This window comes from Saimiri boliviensis, chromosome 13, assembly GCF_048565385.1.
Source record: "Saimiri boliviensis isolate mSaiBol1 chromosome 13, mSaiBol1.pri, whole genome shotgun sequence".
In the NCBI taxonomy this organism is placed as follows: Eukaryota; Metazoa; Chordata; class Mammalia; order Primates; family Cebidae; genus Saimiri; species Saimiri boliviensis.
Genome location: NC_133461.1, coordinates 102,620,008 through 102,644,071, shown reverse-complemented (window position 1 = coordinate 102,644,071; position 24,064 = coordinate 102,620,008). Strand labels below are relative to the sequence as shown.

Below are 24,064 nucleotides of genomic sequence, written 5' to 3'. Positions count from 1 at the left end.
GTTAGTGAGGAGACAGTTTTCTCCCAGTCTCGATCTTAAAGCTCAGGCTTTTCATCCATTAATATTCTCTGATTATAGAGTTCTGGTCATCAGATATACTGCAATGGAACAAAACTCATCGGGCCACATCCCAGGTGTGTAGCAAAGTCCACATGTAAATTCATAGCTTAAAATATTCTTATGTCACTGCCAAGGGGCAACTCTCTTTGAAGTTATAAGAAACAAACTTAAATTTAGCTTAATTCATGTTCAAGGTAAGTATTTTAGTATTGCTATCAAGGAAATTCAGAGTAAAGTCAGTGTGATTCACTTAATGATATACATTAGTTAAGATTACGGGGTCGGAGGTCTTTGTTTAAGTGATCATAATTGTAAAGTATACGTCACACTGTTTCAAAAGTTACTTTCTCTTTTCCATTGTTAAGTTGCTAGACTCTGGCAGTCACTCTATCCACTATATCCAGTTGGTTTTCTTTTCTTTCTTGAGACAGAGTCTCACTCTATTGCCCAGGCTGGAGTGCAGTGGTGTGCTCTTAGCTCACCGCAACCTCTGCCTCCTGGGTTCAGGCAGTTCTCCCTGCCTCAGCCTCTTGAGTAGCTGGGACTACAGGCACGGACCACCACGCTGGGCTGATTGTTGTATTTTTAGTAGAGATGGGTTTCACCATGTTGGTCAGGCTGGTCTTGAACTCACGACTTCAAGTGATTCACCTGCCTTGGCCTCCCAATGTGCTAAGATTACAGGCATAAGCCACCACGCCCAGCCTTTATATCCAGTGTTTTGGATTTTTTTTTTTAATACTCTCATATACTAGCACCCTGAAAGGCAGATCCTGAAGCTGGCTCTGAGGCTTCCTGGGACCCCTTCTCTGCACAGTGACCTGGGCTTGGGGGTCCTGAGATGTCTGTCCATCCCCAACAGAGGTTCCAACCCGAGGCATTGGAAAGACTGAGGCAGGACATGACATCACCAAGGTGTGGGGATGAGATGAGGCTAATTCTGGCTGGGAGACTGTGGACCCTGAGCCCTTAGCTTCTGACTTCTAGGACTCTTGTGGCAAAGAAGGAGCAGGGCTTGACCTGCTGAGAAGAGAGGGCTTTGACATCTGTCTGGAAAAGGAGGCGGCACCAACCCTGCTGAGCTCCTATGTTGATATTTGAGTGTCATCTGCCAGAAAATTGTAGTAAGTTACAATCTTGTGTGAATACAAGATGAAACAGCACTGGAGTTGTGCAGTGCACAGCTTGCACAACTGTACACAGTGGCCTGGGCCAATGGCTTCACATAATCTCACTAGGTTCCCATATTTATCTCCAAGGCAGGGGTTACTTCCCCACTTACAAAGGCTTCCCAGAACTGCCTGCATCAGATAACTGTCTTGTGATTAGGAAGGCCAGAATGTGGGAGCACCCACCCCAAATCTTTGCGGCCCACAGAGGCTGCTGAAGGGACTTCTGGGTAGCTCGTCCATCACTGTGACGTGGCCTGGAGTAGGAAAGGGATGGGAGCTGGGAAGCCACCTGGGTGTGCAGGCAGAGTCCTGGTACAGAATTGGTGGCAGCAGAGAAAGAGGCAAAGCACTCTGATGTGGAAATGCCTGACATTCTCAAGCAAAACACGTGTTCTGTTCATTGTGGAGTTATCTGGAAGTAATAGATTCTGCTTGAGATGTTAGCAGGTGATGGAACACCACTTAGAATGAATAAAAGTTTCACGTTTGTGCCTTCCAACAAGCTGAGCCTCCACAATAAACTGGTTCAGGAGCTGTCATCCACAGGGACGCTTGAGGCTAAGGCTGACGAATCCTGCATCCCAGGGGGAGGTCACTGTGAGAGAGGCTGGGCGGTGGGAAGAACAGGGAACACTTTTTTGCAGTTGTGTTGTGCTGAAGCTAGGAATGAACCCAGGTTTGACTCTGGGGGTCGCAGGGCCCCACTAGAAAATAGGATAGTGGTGAACCCCAGAAGTATCCAGTAGTTCTAAGAGACAATGCAAAGAGGATCTGGGTCTCCGCAGCTTATTACAGAACCAGTGATTACTAAGTCAGCCGAAGGGACAGCAGCGCAGGCCAGGCCTGGGAGACACACTGACAAGGTTAACAACGAACTCTCTGTTTGCTCTTCTCTTATGCTGATCTGGTTAATCTGTAATCCCCGCCCCTCGGTCGTAATCCTCCTACACGACAGCATCGCATCGCTCAGTGTTGGCTGGGCCGCATCGGAGGGTGGACAGCTCCCCCTGCCCCGCCCCCACCACGTCACGCCAAGGGCTCACTCACTGGGCCTCCAACAGCTGCCACTACCTAGCTTCGGTCTAGCCCAAGGCAGGGTGGGGACTTCCTCGGGGTAGGAAAGGGGACAGGGAGAGGCACAGCACTACCTGCCCGTCCTCATTTGTTGCCACTAGCACCCAGAGAAACAAAGACCATGGCCTTCAGCTGGTACCAGACATTCTTCCAGGACCCCACCTTCACCCCCGGTCCCGCTCAGGTGCCCAATCCTATAAAGACTTGCCCCCATCCTTAAGCACCATCACGCGGAGGGGGTGACGGGGACAATTACTCCAGCCTCACATTTCATAAGAAGACTCTGATATATTTACAAGTGACTTCATGAGTACAAAACCACAGAGACGCACTGACACCGTCAAAGGAAGGTGTTTGTTTTCCACATTGAAACCTGTGCCCATCGCCACCCCACATGCTTAGAGAATACGAGGTATGTTTGTTGGCTTGTTTGTTTTTAAACAGAGATGAGGTCTTGCCCTGTTGTCCAGGCTGGAGTGCTGTGGTGCAATCACAGCTCACTGCAGCCTCTAATTCCTAGGGTCAAGTGATCCTCCTGTCTCAGCCTCCCTAGTTGCTGGGACTCCAGGTGTGTATCACTACACCTGGTGGTACTGGTTTTTAAAACTGTAATTGCAGTGACCTCAAGCACAGCATAATATCATCTCACTCTGTGTGTGTCAAAAATTTTAAACAAACCAAAATTTCAATGAGTCTGTTTTAGAATTTTCTGGAAATGTCTGGACTTCTGTTGATCTCTGAAAAGCCCTGCTACATGGGGAAGAAAACCAGGGTGGAAACTAAGGTAGGCCAGGCTCCAGTGTTTAGTGCATTTTTGCTGAGATACTGCCTTGAAGTTTTTCCTTTCTACTGACTCAAGGCCCCACGTGGCCCTGGGGATTAGGGTACACATAGATAGCTATTATTCTGTCTTCTATTTTTCCATTTTGAGAATAACTCCCAATTTTGGTCTCATTCTAGTAACTGCAGACTTGGCCAGGAACAGTAGTTCACCCTTGTAACCCCCACACTTTGGGAGGTGGAGGCTGGTGGATCGCTTTAGGTCAGGAGTTCGAGACCAGCCTGACCAATGTGCTGAAACTCTGTCTCTACTAAAAATACAAAAATTAGCTGAGTGTGGCGGTGGGTGTCTGTAATCCAGGCTGCTTCGGAAGCTGAGGCAGGAGAATCACTTGAATCCAGGAGGTGGAGGTTTCAGTGAGCCAGTGTCATGCCATTGAACTCCAGCCTGGGTGACAGAGCAAGACTTCATCTCAAAAAATAAATAAATAAAATAGTAACCGCAGACCTGAGGATAAGATCTTCCTGGCAGGGGACTCGGAGACATCCCTTCCAGTTTGAAACCAGCTGTCTGTCCTGCAGTGAACTCGTCCTTTTCAGCAACTGCCCTGGTGCTTCCCGGGGGGTTGGCTCTCATCTCTGTGCCATTCCCCGTCACTTTAACATGCGACTAGCAGGTTTGAGGTTGGAGGCCGGGGCTTGGTGTCCTCCTGTATGCCTCGCCTGGGTTCAGACAGCTGCCACCAGGGGCCACCCTGAATCCCCCCATGGAGTTATTTTGAGTATATACCCAGAAGTAGAATTTCAGGATCATACGGGAATTCTATGTTTAATTTTTTGAGGAACCACCGTGCCATTTTATATAATGACTGCCCCATTTTACATTTCTGCTTCATTTCCATTACATTTGTGCTTTGAGGGAAACCCCAAAGCACAAGAGTTCCAGTTTCTCCATATCTTCATGAGACACTTGTTATTTTCTGTTGTTGTTGTTGTTTAATACTGATTCAAGGCCGGGCGCGGTGGCTCAAGCCTGTAATCCCAGCACTTTGGGAGGCCGAGGCGGGTGGATCACGAGGTCAAGAGATCGAGACCATCCTGGTCAACATGGTGAAACCCCGTCTCTAATAAAAATACAAAAAAGTAGCTGGGCATGGTGGTGCGTGCCTGTAATCCCAGCTACTCAGGAGGCTGAGGCAGGAGAATTGCCTGAACCCAGGAGGTGGAGGTTTCGGTGAGCCGAGATCATGCCACTGCACTCCAGCCTGGGTAACAAGAGCAAAACTCTGTTTCAAAAAAAAAAAATATTGATTCAAAGAGGTGTGAAATGGTCTCTCATTGGTTTTATTTGTATTTCCGTAAACACTAGTGATGTGGAGCATCTTTCCATCTGCTTTTAAAAATATCATTTGTGTATCTTCTTTAGAGAAATGTCTATTTCAAATCTTTTGCCCACTTTTGGATTTGGTCATTTGTATTTTCATTGAACTGTAGGAATTCTCAATGTATTAATATTAATTAATTCTCAATGAATTAATATTAATCCCTCATGAGATAAATGATTGGAATCTATATTTCTTGAGAGCAGGAACCTGCCTTAAGGCTCTTTTTATTCCCTTCAAGCACTTGATGCATGGCAGATGATGGTCAAGGAATGCGCTCCATGAAGTCTGCAAGGCATGGTAGGTTGGAGGCAAATTGAAACTACATTTGAAAAAAGGGATATGAAAAACATTTTCTAGGCAAGTCCGAGACTGGTTATCCTAGGAGGGAAGCCTTCTGGGGTAATCAGTGAGCCTCTTGCTCCCAAAAAATGACCCTGAAGGTGCAGAGGAGGGGATGGGGCGTAATAAATTCTTGGTCTTTATTAAGAAGGTGAGAAGAAAAAAACCAAAAAAAAAAAAAAAAAAAAAAGAAGGTGAGAAGAGTCCCCATTCCCCAAACACTCCTGAAATAGACATGCTGCTGGCCAGGCTATGGGAGGGCTGAAGTCCAGGCAGACCTCGCTGGGAGAGGGCAGCCCCGGGCAGGTGGGCTCTCATCTGAGCTCCTGGAGACCCTCAAGGGTAAGGGAAATCAGAGCAGGGTGCACACCACTCCTGTGCCCCAACATTTGCCAAAGGGCCCCCTTCCAAAAAGGGCTGGAGAGGGAACCCCCAAGGCTATTGACCCTGAGAATTTTATTTCCACACCCAGGTGGAATCTATAAGTGACTGAACCCCTGACCTCTTCGACAAACATAACATATCAGGGCTCCTCTTTCTCCTGGGAGAACAGGATGTGGTGATTGCAGGATGGGATGCGTGTTGAAGATGTAAACAGGGGTGTGGGTGCCAGGCCACCTCCAGCTGGGGGGATTGGGAAGATAAAGGGGGTCCTTATCCAGGACCCAGCTTATCACTGTGGGGTTTGGAGGGGACATCTGCTCCCCCATCATTGGGCCAATGGGACGCTGGGGCTCCACCCTCATATAGGGGGCCTGGGGAGATGGGTGGGGTGGCTTGTTTTCTGCTCTGACTTCAGAACACCTCCAGATACAAAGAACATCCCAGTGGGTTCCAGCTTTTTGCAGATGGCACAGAACTTGAGGAAGGCAGGATGCATTTTCTCAAAGTCCTTTGGGGTACAGTGTGGTGCCTGTAGAAACAACCAGGGGCAACGGGCCTGGTCCCAGGACTGGCATGTCAGCAGGGCTGCAAGCCAGGCACCGCTGTGTCCAGGAGCCTGCATGTGTGACACGCGCACCCTGAGACAAACCTGTGCGCCCCACACTCACACACAGTGTAGAGACCCCGATAGAATAGGGCAGCGCCTTGGACAGTAAAGACGGGGGGATGTTAACATGCAGCATTGGCCTCCCTGTTTCCACTGCAGCCGGCAGTGCGAGGCGTGGTGTTGCAGGACAATCTGTGAACAAAACCCCTCAGACACTAGAGTGGGGAAAGAAGAGACCTTTAATCTGCAGTGGGGTCTCTGTGGCCTTACGTCGCAAGTACTGAGCTTACCTCGCAAGTACCGAGCTTACGTTGCAAGTACCGAGCTTACGTTGCAAGTACCGAGCTTACGTCGCAAGTACTGAGCTTACGTCGCAAGCACCGAACTCCTCGAAAAGCTTATGTCGCAAGTACCAAGCTTACGTTTCAAGTACTGAGCTTACATTGCAAGTACCGAACTCCACGAAAAGCTTACGTCGCAAGTACCGAGCTTACGTTGCAAGCACCGAACTCCTCGAAAAGCTTACATCGCAATTACCAAGCTTACGTTTCAACTACCGAGCTTACGTTGCAAGTACTGAACTCCTCGAAAAGCTTACGTCGCAAGTACCGAGCTTACGTCGCAAGTACCGAACTTACGTCGCAAGTACTGAGCTTACGTTGCAAGTACCGAACTCCTTGAAAAGCTTACGTCGCAAGTACCGAACTCCTTGAAAAGCTTACGTCGCAAGTACCGAGCTTATGTGGCAAGTACTGAACTCCTCGAAAAGCTTACGTTGCAAGTACCAAACCTACGTCACAAGTACTGAACTCCCCCTGCTTTTTTAGGCTTACAACTCTAAAGGAGAAACTGAGGTGAAACTATGTCATTGTCCATTGGCTGGACAATTGCCCTCGCAGTCTTTGGCTTTAGTGATTTGCTAGTTCATATGTGTGGGAATGGGCAGGGGACAAAGGCAATAAATCATCAGTTGGCAGAGGTATTTCCAGGAGGGGGTCTGGATCGTGTAAACCTGGAGGACGTGACCCAGTACCAGGCTCTGGTGGGTAGGGGCAACATTCTTTCTAACACTTTCAAGGTTTATAGTTAGCATAAGTGCTGGGACCTGAAAAGGGAGTATCTTCCCAGTCCTTGGGCCTCATTATGGCCTGGCCAGTGGTGTCAGCAAGTCACCTGACCACTGATTCCAGTTCTTTGGGATTTTATCTCCCTTTACTCTCCTCCTCATCGGACGGTAGAGGTGCAGGTCTGCGAGGCAGGAGACGCAGGGCCTCCTCCCTCGATAGCAGAGGAGGCTCTGGCCTCAGCTCCACTGCTAATTAATACATAAGCCCTGTCCCCTCTGAGAGACCTTCAGTTTCCTATCCATTCTATAGGCTCAGGATGCCTTATCTTGCTTGTTGGGTTTCTATGAGAATCAAATGACCGAAAAGGGAGAACTTTATCTGAAAACTCTGAGTGCATTGCAGTCACTGCGCTGCCGGAACAAGAACGCCGAGAGGGGAGGTGGGTAGCTGGGGCTCGGCCCCTCATGTCCTGGGTCAGGGCCAGGAGCAGCACAGGGAAGAGCTGTGCACTCTGTGGACGTGGCGGTTCGTGGGGCACCGCAGCTCCCCCCGCTGCCCTGCCAGGCTCTCACCCGCAGACTTGCCTGGGCACAGTGGGGCTGGCCGCCCACTCTGCCTTCTTCATGATTAACTTTTTTTTTTTTTGGAAAAGGGGTCTTCCTTTTTCTCCCAGGCTGGAGTGCAGTGGCACAATCATGGCTCACTGGAGCCTCGACCTCCTGGGCTCAAGTGATCCTCCCACCTCAGCCTCCTGAACAGCTGGGAATACAGGTGCACGCCACCGTGCCCAGCTGGAGACAGGGTCTGGGTCTCACTATGTTGCCCAGGCTGGCCTCGAACTCCTGGGCTCAAGCAATCCTTCTGCCTTACTCTCCCAAGGTGCTGGGATTATAGGTGTGAGCCACGGTGCCCAGCCAAGATTAACTTCTTAAATGACCTGGGTATATAAGCCTCATCCGGGAGACCGCCGTCTAACCAACTGGGAGAAGATAACACAGTCAAGGGCATGGGCATAGACGCCCTTGGATGTGGCTGTGTCAGGGGCTCCCAGCTCTTCCAAGGCCCCTTCCTCATAGCAGTGGAGCCCGTGGAGGCATCTCCCTGAAGATCTGCCTGTGGCTGGGCCGGGCCCCGTGGCCCCACGGAATCCGGGGTCCCTTCAGCTCTCTGGCCACAGTTGTCTCACATTCCTAGGCATCCTCCTTTTCAGAAGAGTGTCCCTCTGGTTCGAATCCTCCTTCTTCCTAATATTTCCACCTGAAGATCCAGAAGGCCTCGCCTTTGAACACAGTGACAGAGGCACCCTCTGAGTTCCAGGCACCACCCTCTCCTCCTCGGGAGAAAGAGACAAAGAGAGGAGAATTTAGAGAGAAAGCCACAGGGAACTGGGCTCCGGGCCTACCCTTTGGTCTTTGCTCGGGGGGTCCCTCCCAACAGAGTACCTGGCCCCCTGCATGCTGGGTGGGCTCTTCTTGGTGAAAAAAAGGACAGGCTCTGTGTCTTTCTCATGATGCAAGAGGACCCAGAGCTTGTGGTCACCCATGAAGAGTGGGGAGGACTCGGAGCCTGGTTTGCAAATGAGACCTGGAGCTCTGCCTGCTAGGGCCACACTGAGGCCCACCTGAGCAGGCCATGTCAAGTGGGTCCACAGGGAGGGAAGGTGAGGGCAGCAGGTTCTGACCCCCTGCAGCCCGGCTGTGGGGCAGAGCCCCCCTGGGGATGGCCCAGTGCCGGACATGCTGCTTGAAGTGGCACACATGGGTGAAGATCTTGGGGCTGAGGTTGCCATTTTCCTTGCAGCCAAATAGGCGTCAGAAAAAAAAAGGCATTGATCCAGCCCATGAGGCACGGATCCGGCCCATGAGGCACTGCAAGAAGACGCTGCAGCGGACAGGGTGGAGGAAGGCGTGGGGCCAGGGAGGGCGGGGGTAGGGGACACGGTCACCACGATACCTGACATGGATTGAGTGCAGGCTCTGAACGCACCTCTTTACAAACCGAGGCCTCATTCTCAGCGCACTGCGCCCCTCAGCTCGCCTTTGCAGCTTCCCTGTAGCTCAGGAGTCCCTCCAGGCCATGCCGACATTGCTGGAAGTCATTCTTTCAGTGGCCGCATGGAAGTCCAGGCTGGGGAAGGCCCACTGGCTATTCCCGTTTTCCTCTCAGTGTCTATCTGGGCTGTTTACAGTGTCGCGCCACCACACACTGTGCTACAGCAAATGCCTTACTCCCAAAGCCTTTCCAGACCATCGGGGAAGAGGGAAAGTAGAGTTTTAACTTCAGCAGGTTCTTGGGGATTAATTTCCATAGAGACTGTGCTATTTCTCCTCCTTGCATACCTTGGGAAGCCTTGATTATTGAAAACTTGGGTAGTCAATGGGACCAGTGTCCTGGGATGGGGTCTCTGGTCACAGATTCTTGCCCCTAGAAGTGATGCTGGAACTGCCCCAGTAATTGCAAAGGGAGGGCTCCGTGCTTCTGAGGTCAGGAAGGAACTCACTCATCAAGGCATGGCTGCCCCAATCTATACCCACATACACTGAAGCTCCTCCCCCCCACCCCGTTTATAAAAGAATTAAATGTTCATAATAGATATTCTGAAAAGCCAAGATCACAAAGTCCGCATTCTCAACGCCAGCGCAATGTCAGACCTAGCATTTGTATCTGCATGTGATGGATGGCGTCACCAGGGCATCGACCCCAGCCAGCTCTGCCTGACATCTGGAAGCCCAAGCTTCCAGAAGCTTCCACTATTGTACATGTACTCGGGGCTCAGGGACATGGGAAATGTGGCAGGGATCACCCAGGGAAGTGAACAATTCAAGGTTGTGTCCTTGAATATGTGACATTTTCTGCACATTAAGGGCAGAGAGCTGAGGCTGTGAACGGAGAGGTTAAAAGGCAGCCTCAGAGAATGCCAGCCTCAGATCTGTAGTCAGGAACTCTAGGGGCAGGGGACAGAGCGGACCAAGTCCAGTGGCTCGTTGCGGGGATGGTTGGGTGGAGAGACAGCTGGGAGGAGGCCCATCCAGCCATCCCATTCAGGACCTAAGCTCCTGTCGGCTCTGGGCTCCAGGGGAGTCCAGAGAGACAAAGGCCAGCTCAGGCCTGCTGAGCGGAGCTGGTGCTCCCATTGCAGCTCCCACCTCTCCTGGCGCCACTGACGACCTTGTGCAATAGGGCTGGGTCTGGAGCTGGTGGTCTCTGTGGCTGGTTAAAGTACAAATGAGCTGCTGTGTCATCTGGGCCTGCATCGCCAGTGCCCAGCCCCTCCTCTGGATTTACTGGTGAGGCCGTTCGCCCCCTCCCACCCCACAAACCTGTCCCACTGTCCCGTCCCTGCCATCTCACTGTCTGCCATAAACCAGATGCCCAGGATACCTCCTGTGGGGTTTCAGATGACACCAGAGGTGGGGGCCTTGTGTGGGGAATGAGGAGTCTTTGTTTGCCATTCTGAGAAGGGAGGGCACATCTGGTGAGCACCCTTGATACGGACTAGACACTAAATCCTCTCAACCCCAATTGCTACTAGCAGCTCTCCTTTATATATAAGCAAATCACAGCTCAGAGAGGCAGAGCGATTTACCCAGAGTTACACAGCAGGCAAGAGAGGGGTAAGGAACAGAGGCTAGTTCCACTTGAATTCACAGACTGGGCATCTTCCACTGTCCCAAGGGGCTGGAGTTTCTGGGCATCAGGTCTGGTATATGCAGAGTACATGCAGGGAAGGGGCACTTGTTTCTCTCTAGGCAGACGCTCTCTGGTGTCTTGGGGACCAACCTGGCCATGACAGAGCTTCCACAGGCTCCAGGGCACAGGGTTATTCTAACCACAGGATCTGAGCGTGTCTCTGGCCCTGGCTCACTCTCCCAGGGATGGTTCCCCGAAGCTGCTAAGTCGGAGCCACGTGTGCTGAGCTCAGAGGCCCTGGAGATCTCTGGGAGCTTCTGGCTGTTGGCCGGAAGGAGGCAACTGTGATTTAGAGCTTAATTTATTGGACCGCTCCCTGGCTGAGCTCCCACTCAGCAGACACAGGCACATAAAGCTGTCAGCTGCTGTGATGGAGCCGTGGCCGCAGAAAGAAAGCCTGAGGGGCACTTTCTGTTCTCATCCTAAATCTGTAACCCAGACAAAGCAGGAACCTTTGGACTGGGCTCCCTTGCTGCTCTTTGGCCCCTCCCTGCCCAGATCTGGTACACGGCTTCTTGTGTTTCACTTCCCAGCACCTTTTGGGCAGCTAGTCCCTCTCATGCTGTGTTTAGTGGGGTCCCTCTGGTGCCACCTGTAGTCCCCTCCAGTGGGGAGGGCCTGATCCTTTGAAGGAAAGCAGCCAGCTTGCCCCTTGATTCCTGGTTCAGACCTAAAGCGGAACAATCTCAGCCACAGCCAGAAATGCCATGATCTCCAGCTGGTCCCCCAGGCTCTGTTGCTGGTGTGGACTCTGTTGAGCTACCTGGCTTGGGAGAAAACACGACAGCCCAGCCCAGGGCTCAGCTGGAGCCAGCGAGGCCTGGGATCCCATCCTGGCTGCTCATCAAGGACCCTCTAAAGATACCTCTCTGAGCCTCAGTTTTCTCATCTGTAAAGGAAGGTCAATGTGTCACTTTCAAGGGATGCTGCAAAAATGAAAAGGAGTGACACGTATCAAGCACTCAGCACAGGCCTGGCATACAAAGAGCACTCGGCACATTTCGACCCTTAGCTGCTGGCTGGGTGCAGTAGCTCATGCCAGGAATCCCTGTACTCTGGGAGGCCAGGGTGGGAGGATCACTTGAAGCCAGGAGTTCAAGATCAGCCTGGGCAACACAGACCTTGTTTCTACTAAGATAGATAGATAGATATAGAGAGAGATAAATAAATAAATAAACAAATAAATAAATAAATAAATAAAAATTAGCCAGGCATGGTGGCACACGCCTGTGGTCCCAGCTACTGGGGGAAGGCCAACATGGAAGGATCCCTTGAGCTCAGGAGTTCAAAGCTGCAATGAACTATGACTGCACCACTACACTTCAGCCTGGGTGACAGAGTGAGACCCTGTCTTTAAAAATAAAAATCTAAAAAGAAAAATAAATCTTTTACTGCTGCTGATGGCTGTGCCCACTGGCAGAGTGTGGGGGCTGGGGCTGGGATAAGAACGGGGGTCAGTGGATGTTTGCAGCCTGAGTTGATCTTGTGAAAAGGAAACTAAAACATGTGTTCTTCTCTGCCAGGCTTGGAGCCTCAGGGCTGGACTAGGCTTCTGCTTCAGGGGAGCACTGGTTGGCAGTGTCCAGGTCTCAGGAGATGAGAAAGGTAAAGGGGCTCTACTCGGGCTCTACTCTGGCTGGAGAATTCCCCTAGGTCAGAGCCCAGATCTTGGCTTTTGTCCTACCCGCTTTGATTCCACATTTCTTTGTGGCTGTAGCAACATGAAGATGTGCAGTACCATGTGGTAAACCGGGACCCTGGAGGAGGGTGTGCTAGCTCTGTTTCACCGTAAGGGTGCATGTCCGTTGTCATCTACAGGAGCTTCTTAGTTGGATTTATGTGTAAAAATATTGGAGGACCTTTGGGTTAAATTCAAGTTGGCCAAGTAGCATCTGGGACTGGACCTGAAGGCAGAGGCCTCCCAAAGCAGGGCTGTGGTGTCTCTGAAGAGGACGCAGCTGTATACAGTTGCCTCCCACCCCCAACATAACCTTCTCTTGCTTTGTCACACCCTGGCTTTCTAAATTCCCATAGTGGCACTTGTGACAATGCCGCCAAGAAGTGGTCTGTATATTTTTCTAATCATCATTCCAAATTCCAACTCAATCTGTTGAGCTGACACTGACTATTCAGTGAAACTTGGAAGCTCCTCCTAGGCTGAGCCCCTTTGGAGTCTTCCCGTCGCACACCCATCTCCTCCTTGGGTCCCAGACATTTCACACATTTATGCTTCAATTTTTCTGAGTGGCCCTTTGGTGCCAAGCCTGGTACTGGGTGCTGGAAATATCAAGATGAAGGAGGTTGCTTTGTTGACCTTGAGGAGCTGGATGGAAAAGCCTAGAACTTTGGTGCCATGGGCGGCTTTGTGGTTTGCTACAAAGGTACGAAACACAGAAGGGAGATAACCATACGACTAGAGAGGCTCCAAGGAAGTTGGGAAGTTTGAGCTGGGCTAGGGGTAACTGATAATTCACCAGGTCAAGAAGGGAAGGCCTTCTAGGCAGAGGGAAACACAGTGTTGATTTTGTCCCAAGGCTCGCAGGGCAGGAGGGGAAGTGGATAGGGTGGGGGCTCAGATTGACTCGCACTCCCTGATATAAAAACTTACTGCAAAGCTACAGGAATCAAGATGGTGAGGTAGCGTGCTAAGGACTGACATACAGGTCAACGGAATGAAATTAGGAGTCCAGAAATACACCCTTACACTTGTGACCATTGGTTTTTGACAAGGGTAGCAAAACAAATAAATGGAGAAAAAACAATCTTTTCAACAAAGGTGCTGGGACAACTGGATATCCACATGCAAAAGAATGAAGTTGGACCCCTACCTCACACCATGTACAATAAGAGTAATGTAAGTGCTAAAACGATTAATCTCTTAGAAGAAAACACAAGTGCAAATCTTCACGATCTTGGGTTGGGCAATGGTTTCTGAGAACTGATAACTTAAAGCACAAGAGGCAAAAGAAAAAGAGAATAAGACTTCATCACAATTAAATTTTGTTGTACTTCAAAGGACACCAACAAGAAAGTGAAAAGTCAACTCACATAATGTGAGAAAGTATTTGCAACTCCTATCTCTGATAAGGGACTAGTATCCAGAATGTATAAAGAACTCTTACAACTCAGGAATAAAAAGACAAATAACCCAATATTTTAAGTGTGCAAAAAATCTGAATGGACATTTTTTTCCCCAAAAGACACTGACAAATGGTCTATAAGCTCATGAAGAAATGCTCAACATCATTAGTCATTAGGGGAATTCTAATCAAAACCACAATGAGATAACACTTCACACTCATTAGGATAGCTTAAATAAAACAAAAGACAGCAGTAAGTGTTGTGAGGTTGTGGAGAAATTGAAACTCATACATTGTTAGTGGGGTTGTAAAGTGGTACAGCTCCTTTGGAAAACTGGCAGTTTCTTAAAATGTTAAGCATAGTTACCATTTGACCTAGCAGTTCCACTTCTAGGTATTTATTCAAAAAGTTGAAAACAAATGCCCACATACAAACTTCTATGTGAATATTCACAGTAGCATTATTCAGTATTGCCAAAAAGTAGAAGCAACCCAAATGCCCATCAACTGCTGAATGAATAAACAAATGTGATCTATTCATATAATAGAAGACTATTCAGCCATTTAAAGGCATGAAGTACTCACACAAGCTACACAACATGATGAATCCTAAAGACGCTATGCAAAGCAAAAGAAACTAGTCACAAAAGGCGACATATTGCCTAATTCTATTTATATGAAATGTACAGAACAGGCAAATCCATAGAGACAGAAACCAGATTAGCAGTTGCCAGGGGATAGGGTAGGGGGATAGGGGATGACTGCTAATGGCTAGGACTTTTTTTGGAGTGATGTAAATGCTCTAAAATTAGATTGCAGAAATGGTTGTACAACATTGTAAATAATAGGAAGAACTATTGAATTGTACATTTACAAGGGGATACATAAGGTATGTAAATTATACCTTAATAAAGCATCTGTTTGCCTTTAGTCAGGAGATGACGTGAGCTCATCTGTCTTTTGGAATGATTACTTTGGCTGCTTGATGGAGAGTGCCAGAGTGGAGGTGGGAGGTGGGGAATGAGCTGCTGTGGGGGGCCAGAAAGAACAGAGCCAGTGTGAAGCAGAGATGAGAAATGCATGCATTTCAGATCTACAGGGCAGGTGGGCTGGATCCAACTTGAGAACCATTCAATTTTTTTTAAATAACAAGACGAGGGTTTCACCATGTTGGTCAGGCTGGTCTTGAACTCCCGACCTCAGGTGATCTGCCCGCCTTGGCCTCCAAAGTGCTTGGATTACAGGCGTGAGCTACCACGCCCGACCAAGAACCATTCAATTATAGGTGTGCCCCTACATAGCTGATCTGGCTCTGCAGGGTCTTACTAGAGCTTTTCTCTACCAGAGGAGACAAGGGGGAGGCAAGAGCTGGGAGCAATGGGAGAAATGCAAACGGCCACACTTGTAGCAAAGCATAGATGATACCCACTATGCACCAGGTGCTGTGCTAAGAGCTCCATGTGATCTCACTGAGTCCTTGCAACCCTATGAGGCTGATACTATTACAATTTGTTTCACAGAGGGAACTTAGGCACAGAGAGTTTATACAGCTTGGCCTAGTCCTCCCAGGTAGCGGTGCAGGAACCTGAAGCCAGGGAGTGGGACTGGCTGGAAAGGTGCTGGGAACGAGAGGTCAGAGTGGGGTTAGGACTTGCTCTCTATGGTGGAAGGTTCTGAGATGCCCGGGGTGGGAGAATGCAGTCTCAGCCCTCAGGGGTGGATCTTCTCTTACAACACAAGGACTCACACAGCAGTTCCCAGAGCTGCAGCAAACACCTGCCAGACTGGACTGGACCATGGTGGTCGGAGAATTTGAGGAAAACTGAGGGGTGAGGGCCAGACAGAGATGTAAACTCAAGGTAAAGTTCCAGCAATGGGTTAAGAGTAACCAAGATGCTTTCAAAAGTCAACAGAGTGGGGGACTTGCTCTAGCAGATTTTAAGCCTTCTTATACATTTGCAATCTGCCTTCTATATCTGTGAGTTCTGAATCCATTGGGTTCAATCAACCACAGTTAGAAAATATTCAGAAAAAAATTACACAAACGTCCAAAAAGCAGAACTTCAATACACTGTCCAAAAAGCAGAACTTGAATTCACCGTGCTGTAAGTACTGTATTGAAGCCACACATGTGAAGTGATGTGTAGGCATTGTATTAGGCACCTCGAGTCATCTAGAGATGACTTAAATTTTATGGGGGGGCTGGGTGCGGTGGATCAACCCTGTAATCCAAGCACTTTGGGAGGCTGAGATGGCCAGATCATAAGGTCAGGAGTTCGAGACCAGCCTGACCAACATGGTGAAACCCCATCTCTACTAAAAATACAAAAATTAGCCAGGTGTGCTGGCATGTGCCTGTAATCCCATCTACTCAGGAGGCTGAGGCAGGAGAATCACTTGAACCTGGGAGGTGGAGATTTTAGACCGAGGGCTAGAAATCACTTACTGAGTGCCATGGGGGGCATGTTTTAATACTAAACTAGATGCTTTACATCAGGTGTCCCCAAACTACGGCCCGCGGGCCACATGCGGCCCCCTGAGGCCATTTATCCGGCCCCCCGCCGCACTTCAGGAAGGGGCACCTCTTTCATTGGTGGTCAGTGAGAGGAGCACAGTATGTGGCGGCCCTCCAACGTTCTGAGGGACAGTGAACTGGCCCGTTGTGTAAAAAGTTTGGGGATGCCTGCTTTACATTTATTATCTGAGTTAATCCTCAGATTCAATAGTTTAAGGTAGACATTATTAACACTCTCTGCAGATGAGGAAACTAAGGCTCAACAGGATTAAATGACTGGCTCACGGTCACAGCTTAGAAGTTGCAGAGCCAGCATTCAAGATTGGGTTCATTTGATTTCAAAGCCCATGATCTTCATCATGTTGAGTCGGTACTGCTCACATTATTGCCAACTACATCTGCACAGAGGATCTGCTCATACTGAATGATAAGGTGATTAGAGAAGAGTTCAAGCTTCAAGGGACTTGAAACCATAGATTTGAGTCCTGTAGCTTAGTGAATATGAAGAATGGGTCTAGGATTCCCGGCACTTCAGGTATGCTGCATAGCACCCACCTATCCATCCATCTCTTCATCTATCTATCCATCCATCCATCATCCATCTACTCATCTCTTTATCCATCCATCCTTTGATCCATCCAACCATCTATCTCTTCATCCATCCAACTATCCATTCATCAATCCATCCATCCCTTCCTTTATCCGACCCTTCATCTATCCCTCCGTCCATCTACCTTCATCTATCCATCCATGTAACTATCCATCCATTTGTCCATCCAACACTGTTTTTCATTCATTCAAAAAACACTGCTATAAATTACAGGCCTCCCATTATCCAGATCCAAATACCTTGCATGTAACCTTAAGCACCCAAATCAGCCTGAAAGTGACTCCACCCACCTTACTGTGAAGAAACCACCATAAAGGGCATCACAGGAATATCCTCTGGGGTTCAGTACAGCTGAGGGTTAATGCCTTCCCAGGAGCGGCAGCTCATACTGGCCCCATGTCTCCTGTGCCAAGTGTCTACTCAACCCCTTTTCCTGCCCATACCTCTGCCACCCCCTGCTGTTCCTCCAGGTTCACTGACCTGCTCAGAAGGGTCCTGGTTACAGTGTCCCCTGGGGCCAAGTAAGGGGTGGTGAGGTCACCCCCCCAGCCCCAGTTCAGGAGGCCTGAAGAGCCAGGGTCTACTGTCACACCTGAGGGTTCTCACTGTCATGGGAAAGAGGAGTAGAGATGGGAAAAGAGAGCTATGTTTAAGGCATCAGTCCCCTGCAGGGGGGGAGGCCAACACTGCATGAGGGGACCTGGCTGGTCCTCCCAGAATCGCTGCCAATGTACCCTGTGGGCCTCATGGGCAGGGTGCAGCAAGGCTTCCTTTGCTCAGGGCGGCTCTAGCAGGAGACTAGGCTTCAAGGAGCCACGAGTTCCTGGAAGAAGGGCCTTGGGAAGACAAAATGAGCATGTGTGTGCATCTGGGGCCAGTCCAGCCCAGGAGCCAGGGTCCCAGGCACTTCTCTGCCTATTACTCTTCCTGGGCAATGGGTTGGCCATGCTGTCCCTCTCCTCATCTAGGGACCCACCCACCTGTGGAACTAGATTCTCCCACTCAGCCATACCCAGCCAGATCCTTTGTGTTTCTGCAAAGACCCAGGTGCCCTGTAGAAATCTGATGACTGACTTCCACACCCTCCCCTGCCATCTCCAGAGGAAATCTCTCTTGGTGCTGTTTAAGCACCTCACACTCCACTACCTGCTAATTTGGATGGAAATTGCTTTTGACGTGTGCAGTTGGTGGCCAGGAGCTCGGGGTGAGAGAACAGATAAAGCTGAACTAATTCTCATTAACATTAAGCAAAGACCAGAGAAGGGAAATTGGCAGAAATGGGGCACGGTGGCCACCTGGGGAGCGGAGTGAGGGCATCAGAATGAGTTTCACAGAAACTAGCTTTTGTCTAAGATCCAGAGAAGTGAATGAGAGCTGGCCTGCAAAACACTTCCTCAGGATCCAGCAACCAGTCCATGGAGGGCACTGTCTTTAAGGGCACTGTCTTTGCCGGCTGCAGGACCTCGGGCGTGTGACTCAGCTTCTCTGTTTCCTTGTTTGCAAAATGGAGATAATAGTTACAACTATTGAGGTGAGGATCAAATGAGGGAATATCAGGATAAGGTATGAAAGAAAACAACGGCTCCCTCTACTGGCTTCCAGGCCTGCTCAGCTGGGCTTCCTAAGAAAAGCCAGAAACTCTTGCGTGCATTAATCTGTGGCCACTTGATGACTTTTGCTTGCTTGTTTGTTTGTTTTTGAGACAGAGTTTCGCTCTTGTTGCCCAGGCTGGAGTGCTGTGGTGAAATTTTGGCTCACTGCAACCACCATCTCCGGGGTTCAAACGATTCTCCTGCCTCAACCTCCTGAGTAGCTGGGATTACAGGCACCTGCCACCACTCCTAGCTAATTTTTTGTATTTTTAGTAGAGTCGGGGTTTTATCATGTTGGCCAGGCTGGCCTCAAACTTCTGGATCCACGCAGGAGGTTTCCTTTCTTCACCCAGCCTTACTGCCCTTGAATGCAATGCTTCTACCCCCACCCTAAGCCAAGCATGTCAATTTTATAAACTGCCTTTATTAAAAAAATAAAATTACATGAGAATATGAAATTCAGCAAAAATAGCACGAATCAGTTTGTTCGATCTGTGTGGCCACCGTCCCATGATTGTGGTCAAGGGGTTATTTATTTCTTCTTGTCTAAAGGACTCAGACTGTTCCAGACTTGCTGAGTCATAACTTTCACAGACATTTCTTCACAAGGAAAATGAATGTTCTGCCTTCGTGGTCACCAAGGGGCTTGCTTTCAGATCTTTTCCCCTCCCAGACCTATCAATCACTGAGAATACGCTCCCTAATATACCATTTCTACCTGGAAACCTAACACGTGTCTGTGAAACACCAGGGTTCTTGCTGTGGATGTTGTAAAGAGTGTTTAACCCTTTCTGGTCTGCAGGTCTCCCTTCCTTGCCTCACTCTGCCAGCCGGTTCTCTTTAAAATACAGCAGAGGGCATAACATTCCTCATAACGTAAGACAAAGTAGACAAGACTGCCTAAACTACTTCAGACTTCTTTTTCCATCTGAATCCAACATAATTGATAAAGACAATGAATACATATTCATCCCTTAATACGTTCAAATGAAAATGAATACCACTGTTTGGGGCTTTCTCAGGAATTCTCTTACTTTGAGTTGTATAAAGAAAAAAATTATTTCTGTCAGGCCAGGTGTGGTGGCTCATGCCTATAATCCCAGCACTTTGGGAGGCCGAGGCAGGCAGATCACCTGAGGTCAGGAGTTTGAGACCAGCCTGGCCAATATGGTGAAATCCCAGTAGCTACTAAAAATACAAAAAATTGGCCAGGAGCGGTGGCTAATGCCTGTAATTTCAGCACTTTGGGAGGCTGAGGCAGGCGGATCACCTGAGGCCAGGAGTTCCAGACCAGCCTGGCTGGCCAACATGGTGAAACTCCATCTCTACTAAAAGTACAAAAATCAGCAGGGCCTGGTGGTAGGCACCTGTAATCCCAGCTACTCGGGAGGTTGAGGAACGAGAACTGCTTGAACCTGAGAGGTGGAGGCTGCAATGAGCTGAGATCACACCACTGCACTCCAACCTGGGTGACAGAGTGAGATTCCGTCTCAAAAAAAAAAAATTGTTTTTGTCTTTGAAATTTTGACGTAAGCCCAAATAGTCACATTGGAAGGACCTCAGAGCGTGGGCTATCAGACCTCTCCTGACCTTCTGTCTCTGGTCCACTTTCTTCCCTGAAAGGGAGTCGAAGAAACTAGAATTCCTCTTCCCCCAAGGCACTCATAGATTCTAAATCTCCTCTCCCCCAAAGCAAGCCATAAAACGTAGAAAGGTCACTTTCTCCCTTCTCCTTTCTCCCTTGAAGACCTTCATTCCAGAGTGGTCCTGCCCTATACCTGGGAGGAAGGAATGCTATACAGAAAGGCCAAGAGGAATCCGAACACACAGGCCACTGTAAGAGATGGGGCTTCCCACTGAGTCTGTTACAATGTGGTCACAGCCTTTTGTCCAATCACTTTCCCACAGGACTGTCCATTCTCCACAGAATGTAAGCATGAAAATAGACAGTTTACCTGGGTCTTCATTTCTCAAGTCTCCCTTTTCATGTAAAATTGTGATTACATAAATGTGCTCTGCCTTTCTCTTGCATGACTGCCTTTTGCTATAGAAGAGCCAGCCATGACCCTTACAATGGGTGAGAAAAAGTATTCATAACTTCCACCCCTATACAACCTAATCCACAGAATGGGAGAATACATTTGTAAATCATATATCTTATAAGGGACAAATATCCAGAATATACAAGATTTAACATTCAACAACAACACAAAACAACCCAATAAAAAATGGTCAAAGGACTTGAATGGACATTTGTCCAAAGAAGACATATAGATGATCAATAAACACATGAAACAGATTCAACATCACTCATCATTAGGGAAATCCAGACAAAACCACCATAGGATATCACACGGTCCTTCTACAGATTAAAAAATCCAGAAAATGGAAACTAGCTATGGAAAGCCTTCTCCAAAATACTAAACATAGAAATCACAATATGATCTAGCAATTCCATTTTTGGATATATATCCAAAAGGACTGAATTCAGAGCCCTGAAAGGACACGTGTACACTGATGCTCAGAGCATTATTCACAACTGTCAAAATATGGAAGCCACCAAGTGCCCATTGCTGAATGACGAGATAAACAAAACGTGGTCTCTACATATGATGGAATATTGTTTGGCCTTGAAAAGGAAGAAAATTCCATTACACGCAGCAACATGAATGAACCTTGAGGACATTATGCTTAAGTGAAATAAGCCGGTCACAAAAGGACAAATGCTGTATGATCACCGAGACAGAAAGTAGAACGGTGGTTGCCAGGGGCTGGGTATAGAGGGATTGGGGGAGTTAGAGTTAAACGGGTATAGAATGTCAGTCTGGGATAATGAAAGAGTTCTGGAGACAGATGTTGGTGACTGTTACAAAACAATGTGAATGTGCTTAAAGTCACTGAATTGCACACTTAAAAATAGTTAAATGGTTATTTATTTATTTATTGAGGTGGAATTTCCCTCTTGTGGCCTAGGCTGGAGTGCAACGGTGTGATGTTGGTTCACTGCAACTTCGCCTTTGGGTTCAAGCAATTCTCTTGCCTCAGCCTCCTGAGTAGCTGTGATTACAGGCACCCGCCACCACACCCAGCTAATTTTCTTATTTTTAGTATAGACAGGGTTTTGCCGTGTTGGCTGAGCTGGTCTCAAACCTTTGACCTCAGGTGATCGGCCCGCCTCAGCCTCCTAAAGTGCTGGAGTTACAGACGTGAGCCACTGCACCCGGCCAAATTTTAATTTTAACCTGAAACTAATGCATTTCTCCATTCATCCATGTATGCATTTAGTCTCCAATGTATTCGGCAAACATCTAATGAGCATTTTCAATATGCCAGGCCAGTGCTGGGTTGGGTTCAAGGATGAATTACTTAGGCAGGCAGCCTCCAACCTCGGGGTCCTCAGAGTCTAACAGGGAGACAGCCAATTACACATTTGGGTGCAGGAGTTACACTACAACTGCTCAGGCAATAAAGTATTTTATCATTTGTGGCCAGATGGATGCCTTTGAACAGTGAGGCATAGTATTTATTGCTCAATTCCTGTTGGAAAAAACCCTTTGAGCCTCTGACCTGGATATTTTAACCATTGTTTGCTTTTAATTTGTGTTGATGGTAATGTGGCTGTGAACAGGGTGGAAACGGGCAGACGGTCATGCCAAGGTCTAAACCATGGGTTCCCTGTGCCCCGAGAGAGACAGAAATAGCTTTTTGTCCTGTCTAGACTGATAGACTCACTCACTTTGTAGAAGATGGGTCTCCTGGAAACCCTGGATGCTGCTAATTGACAGCCACTGAGTGGTCCTTCCTTGACAGAATAAGTGAGTGACCTCAGCTCCCTCTGGAGAGCAGTGCAACCCACTGCTGGTGGGTGTGAGAGAGAATATGAAGACTGCCAGGTCTCTTTTTAAAATACCGATTTCTTTTAGCAGAGGTGAATACAGTTGTAATGCATTTCCTTTGTAATCATGACATAAAAATAACATTCTTTTTTTTTACTATTCAGCCACACACACAAAAAGAATGAAATCTTGTCTCTCACAGCAATATGGATGGAAATGGAGAGCATTCTGTGAAGTGAAATAAGCCAGGAACAGACAGTGAAACACCACGTGTTCTGAGTCATATGCAGAAGCTATAAAGAATTCATTTCCTAGAAGTAAAAAGTGGATCAGAAAATAGGACTTTGGGAAGGGTCGGAGGAAGGTTGGGGATAGAAAGAGATTTGTTAAGGAATGCCAAATACCAGGTAGCTGGGAGGAGTAAGTCCCAGCGTTGCATAGCACTGATCAGTGGCTAGAGTGAACAGTAATACGTAGTTTCAGATAGCCAGAAGGAGATTATTAAACGTCCTCAACACACACACAAATGATAAATGTTTAAGATGACAGGTGTAATTACCCTGATCTGATTACTACACATTATATGTATCAAAACATCACGTCATGAATATATATAACTAGTATGTCAATTAAAAAATTAAATTCAATCCCCAAATATACTATTTTATACTTAAATCATTTTGAGCACACTTCTTGCCATTTGTACTTAAAATTGCAACTGAAAATCTTCCCTGCTTGCTTCAGTGACTCCTCTGATACCACCACTGCAGATGACATGTGGCCAGAAGGTCCACAAAGCAGACCAGGAAACATAGCCCTGCACATTCCAGTACCTTCTTGAAAAACCTAAAGACCTCTTCCAGTGCACTGTCCTTTATGGCACTTGATATGGTTTGGATTTGTGTCTCCACCCAAATCTCACATGGAATTGTAATCCATGATGTTGGAGGACGGGCCTGGTGGGCGGTGACTAGATCGTGGGGGTGAATTTCCCCCTTGATGTTCTCATGATGGTGAGTTCTCATGAGATCTGGTTGTTTATAAAGGGCCAGCGCAGTGGCTCACGCCTGTGATCCGAGCACTTTGGGAGGCCAACACACACAGATCACCCAAGGCCAAGAGTTTGAGACCAGCCTAACACCAAGAAACCCCATCTCTACTAAAAATACAAAATTAGCCAGGCGTGGTGGCACATACCTGTAGTCCCAGCTACTTGGGAGGCTGAGGCAGGAGAATCACTTGAATCCAAGAGGTGGAGGTTGTGGTGAGCCAGGATTGCGCCATTGCACTCCAGCCTGGGCAACAAGAGCAAAACACAGTCTCAAAAAAGAAAAAACAAGTGTGTAGCACCTCCTCCTTCTCTCTCTTCCTCCTGCTCTAGACACGTAGAACATGCCTGCTTCCCCTTCGCCTTCTGCCATGATTGTAAGTTTCCTGGAGCCTCCCCAGCTATGCTTTCTGTAAAGCCTGCAGAACTGTGAGCCAATGAAACCTCTTTGCTTTATAAATACCCAGTCTCCGGTAGTTCTTTATGGCAGTGGGAGAACAGACGAATACAGCCCTTGATCTTGTAGAACTGGTCCTATGTGTGTTGCAATGCTACGGACTTAAGTTATTCAACTCTTATTTGCCAAAGGAGTAGAATTTCTGAGGCCTTTTTGATGGCTGATGGAAACGGCTGGGCAGGAGATCAAAAGCGAGGCTCTCGGGCAGGCGGGTGCGCTGCTGGTGCTCCTCCCAGTAAAGGAGGCCCTCAGGTTTTGATTCTTTCCTTTCCCCTAACTGCTCCCTTACACATGAGCTTGAATACACCCAGTTAGGAAAATAATGTCATCTGGCGTAAGCCATTCCTCCAGCTCCCATGACTGCCTTT

At 48.2% G+C, this 24,064-nt stretch overlaps 1 protein-coding gene across 3 annotated transcripts in view; it reads right to left on the bottom strand.

The window, feature by feature from the left end:
* Positions 1-24,064, bottom strand: part of EPHX2 (epoxide hydrolase 2) — a 102,794-nt gene that overhangs the window by 18,831 nt on the left and 59,899 nt on the right. Inside the window, exons 20-21 of one of the 3 annotated variants that reach the window (XR_012513277.1) lie at positions 23,389-23,486; positions 469-22,502 (exon numbers count right to left, since the gene is read on the bottom strand). The gene's annotated coding sequence lies outside the window, so the exon portion shown is untranslated. Of the gene's footprint in view, positions 1-468; positions 23,487-24,064 lie in introns of those variants that run through there. The other 2 variants (XR_012513278.1, XM_074384091.1) reach the window with 2 other exon arrangements.